The following is a 7689-nucleotide window of genomic DNA, read 5'->3' as shown; positions in this document are numbered from 1 at the left end:
TTTTCTTGGCAAGATTTCAGAAGTAGTTTGCCGTTGTCTGCTCCTTTCTGGAGGAGAGAGAGGGAGAGGGAGAGAGAGAGACTAGCTAGCCCAAGGTCGGCCAGCTGGCTTTGGGCCTAAGGCAGGACTACAACTCCTGGTCTCCCTGTTTATAGGCTGGTGCCTTAGCCACCATACGAGGCTGGCTGTGGTGTTGGGGTTTTTTTTGGATGCTGATATGAAACCTAGCAAATAGCAGCTCAGTTACTTGTGTGAACCTAACCAGTTTGGATGTAAAACCCCCAAAGTCAGAAGGATTGTTCGTGGTCTATTTCTACTGAAATCAAGATCAAGCAAGTATTTGCCCTTCTGCTCCAATGGTGGTTTCTGTCCTTCCTGAGCTTGTCTTACAACACTTGCCTTACAAGTTTGATGCGCATATCTTCCCAAACTCCCCATCTGATCCTGTTCTTGGAGCAGATTGTGCTCAGCCAGTGCCAGGCTCTTGAATCCTGAAGCAAGAGCCATTGGGTCTTGCCCCACCCCACGCCACCCCAGATAAGTGAAAAAACAGTGAGTAAACAGTCCCAACACTTGGTGAATTCTGCTTCACAATGATAGGAAGAGTGAACATCAAAGGCTGCTAAAAGCCAGTTAGTGTGGTAACTTTTTGAACATCTGCTTAAAACCCCACAAGTCAGAAGACTCTTTTCTCTAAACCCTCATTAACTGACCCTTGGTTTAGCTTGAGTTTGCTTTCTCTTTTTCCCCCCCCTACAATTTGTGTTTTTGTCATTGGTTGCTGACTTAGAGGAGGGTGAGCTGGAACCAGGGCCATCAAATACAGGGATCCAGGGTCCCAGGAGCACTCAAAGTCTGGGGGTAGAGGAGGATGCTTCGCAGATCCATCAGGCATGATCAACAGGATGGACAGCTACCCACTCAACAAGAGAAAGAGGCATGGCTGCCACTGACATTAATAACAGGCTGCCTCTGATGATGAACAGTTGCTACACACACACAATACACACACACCTGATCCTGACAATCTGAAGAGCTGAAAGATGAGAAGCTCAAAAGAGGTCAGAGAGAGGCTGCTCTTCGCAAAGAAATGGGAAGCTCAGAGAAGATCAGGGAGGCTGTTTGTGAGGAAACAGCCTTGCTCCTCCTAATCAGGAACACCAGGTTGTGGATTACTCAGTACGCAGGCAGGAGGGAGTGGTTGATGAAGATCACCATTAGTTTTCCTGAGTGTTGTCTTTGGCTCTGTGCTTCCTCTATCCTGATTTTGCACAGTGATCCTTGGGTTTATCTTTTTTTGGACCGGGACTTGGATTTGCATTTGGATTTGGTCTTGCCTCGGGGAGGTTTTCTTGTAGGGGACATTTACCTGCTTTAATTGCTTTAATTTCCTGTGTGTGTGCTTGGACTTACTCACTAAACCGCTTGGGAGGGGAGTTTGTAACCTGGGGGATATTGCTATAACAAATGTGCAATAGACACACTCTACTTTCACCTATTACTGTGCGTGTGACTTGAATCAGAACATTTTCTTTCAGATGCACCTTATGGTTAATAAGCGAGAATAAAATCAGGGCTTCTAAAAGGTTATACCTGAGGACCAAGTTCATACTAATGATCACTTTTCACTAGGTTTTGGCTGCTTATCAAATGTGCTTTAAGAGTTTTTGCTAAGCAAAAGTAGAAATGATGCATAATCCAGCAGCTGGATCATTGAGACCAACACTTGCTTCATACAAAACTGTTTAAAAGGCCATCACATTTTCTTCAGGTGGGCTTCAATCTCTCTGCAGGCTTTGAATCAGATACATGTTGACTTTTTTTCAGGTTGCCCATTTGGTGAAGATGAAATTCTGGTATCTTGTCTAAAGCACAGGATAAAGCCAGAGCTTTTATACCTTCACTGTTTTTGCATTCATATGTTTGATTTTTAACTGTTACACTTTTGATGCTTTTGGAGCTTTATAGGCTACAGTCAACTTTTGCTAACTCAGTGTTTACAGAAAGTAGTTTAGTTAATATTTAATCATAGAATTAAACCAACTTATTGGATTGGCTGCCTTGGGGCCTTATATGCTGCTCAAGGTCTTTTTTGTGCAACTATTGAACTGAAAAACAGTTCTTCACTATTATGTCAAACCATGGTTTTTAAATTACAGTTTATTAACTAAAATGCAGTTGGTTGGGTTCACATGTGCAACCATTAGAAGCTAGGGCCTAGTACAGGGGGTCTTCAAACTTGGCCCTTTTATGACTTGTGGACTTCAACTCCCAGAATTCCTCAGCCAGGCAAGTTGAAGTCCACAAGTCATAAAAGGGCCAAGCTTGAAGACTCCTGGCTTAGTACAATGCATGAATGAGGTCACAGAAAAGTTTTAAATGGCAGAGAAAAATAATGTCCTTGCTTGACAAATCTAAGCAAAGCTAGTAGAAGTTTTCAGCAGCCACCTGGCTTTAACAAAATCAAACAGGACCAGAGCTTGGAATTATGTGGGGAAGTTTCTGTTGACATTCAAAGCACACACACACACCCAAAAAATATGCAGCAGGACACTCTTCACATTAAATTTATTGGCTGGTTCAAAGCATACGTGGCCTATTCCACACACTGACCATGGGCATCACAAAACCAAGATTATTCAGCGGAGATCAGGAAGCACCAGGAACAGAATGACTGCCACCACTCCCAGTCTTCACGTAGCCTGTTTCTTCACCGGAGTATGTACTATAATAGGTTGAGTTGTTACCTGGGCAAACTACATCGTATTTCCCCAAGCTAGATATTTAATAAAGCAAGCCTAATTGCAAGGAAAGGTGTTCTGGAGAGCCAATTGATGTGGATATCCAAGGGAGGAATTGGGGTCGACAGAATTAGCATAGCATAGCAGGAGAGATGCAGAGATCCATTGGCATGGGAAGAGTTAGCACCAGGAATCTCTACTAGCTCTGCAAAGAACATGGAAATTGAGAGCTATCAAAAGCAGTAACCAGTGCCCAAAGCCCATTAAGTATAAGCCCGGGAGGTTTTCAAAACCTATTGTTCTTTTGGGGGGGGATAAAGGGGAGAAGGTGCAACGTATCAGAATTCCAAACTGGAGTTCTGAAATGTGCCAGAGCCATTTATAAGGGACTGATCACAGGAAATATTATTTAGGCCCTTCCACCCTGTAGAGAAATCTCTACAAGAGAATGCACGCTAAGAGGCCAAGAAGTAAAGCTGAGTAAAACGTAGCAAAGTCAAAGTTTGTTGAAGCTCTGACACTGTTCCCACCTTGCCAGAAATCTCGAACTTGGAACACATCCTGAGAGCACGGAATAGCCACGTTCAAGCTTAAGTGTTTTAAAGCTGGCAAGATTTTCGCATCCGTGCAAGGAAACAATGCTGTTTTCTCAACGTTTTTAAGCCATCTTGCTTACTACCAAAGATGCTTTTATTTTCCTAGTTAATTTGCAGGATTAGCCTGGTTAGGAAAAGGGGAAAATGCTGTGGTCTCCATGGGGAAAATTTCTTGTATTTTACAGTGAAGGCCAACTTCAATAATGGTATAAAATTTAAACAGTATATAATAAATATTTTTCAAATTACCTGCTCACAAAAAAATTAAAATGCTAAACTATCTGCTATGAAAAGCAAAAGTTGGAAGGACAAAATGCGAGTGAAGTTCTGCCTGGACATAGCTTGATAGTCCAGACTTGTTGTGGGAAGGTCCATTAGATAGCATGACATTGTGTACTTCCTGTGTCATCAATTTGTTCCTTTCCTACTCTGGTGTACTGTAGCTACTGAGATTATAAAATTGTTCCTCAGTTGGGAAGGAGAAGTATAGGTAAAAAGATAAAATAGCCAGAAAGGTAGTGCCCTAGTTTCCCACAGGATCATTAAGTTGGATTTGGCAGTTGGCAACTCTATGACTAGAAACATTTGTGCCTTAAGTCAGCTAGAAATTACTGATCCTGAAAGTGTGCAGCAGGTGGCATGTTTGAAGTAAGTTGTTACTGAACTTGTTGCAAGAGGGGATCAGAGAAACACAATCTTGAATCTTACAAGCAAACTTGAATACTAGCGTTGATCTAATTTCTGATTTTAGCAACAGAAGGACAAAAAAAATTACAAAATTGGCAGAAAGAAAAAAGTGACAAAGGATCTTGAAGACTGGAAATAAATGCCTCTGGAATAATTTGGAAGAAAACAGGAAAAGCTATCTCAGTATCATTGAGGTTCTCAACTATTATTGGGCAAATATTTTGAAGGCTTGTGAACCTCTGTTAACATTTTTTGCAAAGCTACATACTTTATTGCCTCTAGCTCAAACATGAGGAGCAAGATGCATGAAAGTATGTATAATTACTAACAATAATATAGATGTTTATAAGAGGACTAGTCATAATTTTGGTTGATAGAAAGGACAGGATAGGATAGTCATGAAGTAAAATGGTTTAAAGCAGTATCCCAATACTCTACTCCTTCAAGTTATAAATAATAATGAGGTCATTGTGCTAGAAAAAGTTCTCAAAGCAATGTAAACAAAATCAATTGTATAATGAGACAGTAATAGAGGCATAAAAATTGGTATTACTGGACTGAGGATAAAAGCTATGATCTTATTTCCATATGTACTATTTTTGATGTTCAACTGGGCATTCTTTTCAGGAACACAGATTCGCTTGCTTCCCCTTTCAATTACTTCAAGATTTTTTGCAATTAAATTAAGGTTGGCTGATTCAATATTTTGGCTGATTCTAACACACAGCTATTGCCAGTTAAACCTCCTGCATCTTAATTTTTGCATTTTAAGCATTAGAAGCACACACTGAAGATCAATAGAAGTTAGCAACTCTAAGTGGTATTGATTAGCAAGATCCCAAATGGAGATTAATTCTGTAAATTCATTCTAAATCAGAAGCAGATACATCCTGGAAATCAAGATACCAGTTTTCCAAGTAGCTGTTCTGCATTATTTAGCTCTTGCATGGACTTTCATGGGAATAATGCAAATAAAAGCAGAGGAAATAATCCTACTTAAGAACTAGGTGAAAATGCAGCTATCACCATCGGTTTGATGCCTCGGTCATGGTGAAATTAATAGGAAAGGTATAATCTTAAATGCATTAACAAACGTCTTTTGGGTTAATGTCACTCATTGTGTATATGACCACACCGTTAAGGAACCTCAACTGAAAGGTACAAGAATCTCTTTTTGGTTCAGGTGAACTTCAATATTCAAACTCATAGAAGAAACTAAGTGGAAATGGAATTCCTCACAATGTCTCTTCTGAGCCACCATATATTACCGATGTCTCCATTTAAGTTTTTGATACTTAGTCTGCTATAAAGTACTTTCTCTAACAAGCTCCAAGTCCTTTGGCGAATCTTCATCTTTCATATGAATTATTCTAAGAATTACTACGTAGATTTGGAAGTATGATCTATGAGGTGGAGTGTTCTATATTGTATCTGAAAACCTTATTCATACCGGGTTGACTTCCATTTAACATAATGTATTCTGCATTCATCATGTGCAGAAGGACTGAGAACTCACCCAAGGTCTCAACAAATCAGCTGAGAAGACATTCCAGCCAAGTCTTCCCCTGCTCTCTCCTGCTTGTTCCCTTCCTTAGGAGTGCCAGGTCCCAGTAACTGTAGCAATATTTTAAGAAACCAGTATATTCATGAGAACTAACGTGTAAGGAAATCTGGCAACTCCAAAGATAGCAAGAAAGCAAAGCAGCAGCAAAACAAAAGAACGTGGCAAGCAACAGGGAAAGGATGATCTAGTACAGGGGTCTCCAAATTTGGTCCCTTCATGACTTGTGGACTTCAACTCCCAGAATTCCTCAGTCAGCTTGGCTGGCTGAGGAATTCTGAGAGTTCAAGTCCAGAAGTCTTAAAGTTGCCAAGGTTGGGGACCTCTGATCTAGTATACCAGTCATCTTTTGGCTCTGATTGTAAGGGGAAATAGAGGAGGAGGTGTGGGTTGGGGTCTGGTCTGAAGTAATCTGGAATAACCAGTCAAGATATTGACATACAGACTGGCACCTGCAGGCATAAAGAGCTCTTTACCCGCAGTATAGAGCTACACATAGGCCAAGGCACACGGACCACAAGCAAACACAATAGATAGAAGTGGAAAGCTCACATGCAACTTCTCTGCGTTTCAAATCTGTCTTGATTCAGACAAATTAGAGCTTTTATCAGAGGTGGGTAACCCTTTGGCCACCGAGGGGCGGCACCTAATGTTCCTTTGCATCAGGGGAAGTTGGGGGGGGGTGTCTTTTTTTTCCAATATGCTTATTTTGAAATTTTCCCTGGTCTTTTAAATATCTCGAAATGATGGGAAACTGGGCTGTCCACTGTAAGCAATCATGATCAGAAATGCTTCTATGTGGCAGAGGTTATCTAACTTCAACTAAGCAATTAAAGCTGATATTAAAGCCAGATTTCAAGAATTTTGGTAGCTATTGCTTTAACTGATTTTCAAGGAAAGAAGTAATAACCCTACTGGACCATTAACAAGGAGTAAGAAATTAAGAATAAGTAACAGTGATTGGGGGGGGATCAAAGAAGAAAGCACAATCATAGAGAATACTTCAGCTGCTAACTCACTTAAAAAGTCATCAAGGTTAAGTGAGATTTACTGTTTCAGAAATTCCTATCTCTAAAGACAAGTATAATCACTCCATCCTATGCTCCATGTGTAGATTATAAGCAGCTCAAGTACCATTTTATGACACACACCCCTGCACTGTATGATTTGGTAGCAATTCAGACTAAGCAAAGATGGCACTTTGAGCCAAAATAATGCCTTCAAAAATCGGTTTCATCCATTCTATAACTGCCCTGCATTCACTGTCCCCTAAAATAAAATAAGCATCAGCCCCAGCCCCAGCCATTAAAAAGTTGACTGGTCTTGGTCTGAGAGAATGGAGGGATGAACCAAACATCCATGGAGAAACAACTCCCTGAAGTTTATTTCTTTCTGGAATGAATCTGGAGAAATGAGAAGACAAGACAAGTACTGCAGGCCACTTTAGCTGACTGTGTTCAGCAGGTCAGCGGTTCAAATCTCACCGGCTCAAGGTTGACTCAGCTTTCCATCCTTCCGGAGTAGGTAAAATGAGGACCCAGATTGTTGGGAGCAATGTAAATATATATATATACATTGCTTACTGGTGTACACCGCTTAGAGAGTGCTTGCACTTAAAGCGGTATATAAGTCTCATAAATAAATAAATAAATAAATAAATAAATAAATAAATAAATAAATAAATAAATAAAAGACTTCTTGCTTATCAAGATGACTCCTGAGTTTAAGGTAGAAAGCTTCTACGGCAGCTTTCCTTCTTCCAGCAAGATAGGGAATGTACAGAAATATGAAAATAAAACTTGAAAAAGAAAAGCAAGAATAGTTGAGTAAACATCAACTTGTTTACTTAAAGATGAAAGATGAGGCGAGGGGAAAAAAAACCCAGGCCCATGTAGATTCCCTTTGGTGCAAGAGAAGCAGAGGGGGGGGGGGAAATCTGTCAGTCTTTCAAGAATCTGTTAACATAACTTAGTAACGTTCCTGTAGCCTTGGTGGGCTCTGCTTCCTGCCCTGGCTTATCTTCAGGGGCTGACAAGAATGGAATTAGTAGCAGAAATGCAATGGTTACCATATTCTATCTGAAAGGTACAAGTCTGGAATATCA

The sequence above is a fragment of the Crotalus tigris genome, unplaced genomic scaffold, assembly GCF_016545835.1.
Source record: "Crotalus tigris isolate CLP2741 ecotype Arizona unplaced genomic scaffold, ASM1654583v1 scf7180000024465.619267, whole genome shotgun sequence".
Taxonomy (NCBI): Eukaryota; Metazoa; Chordata; class Lepidosauria; order Squamata; family Viperidae; genus Crotalus; species Crotalus tigris.
This window is presented reverse-complemented; position numbering follows the sequence as displayed.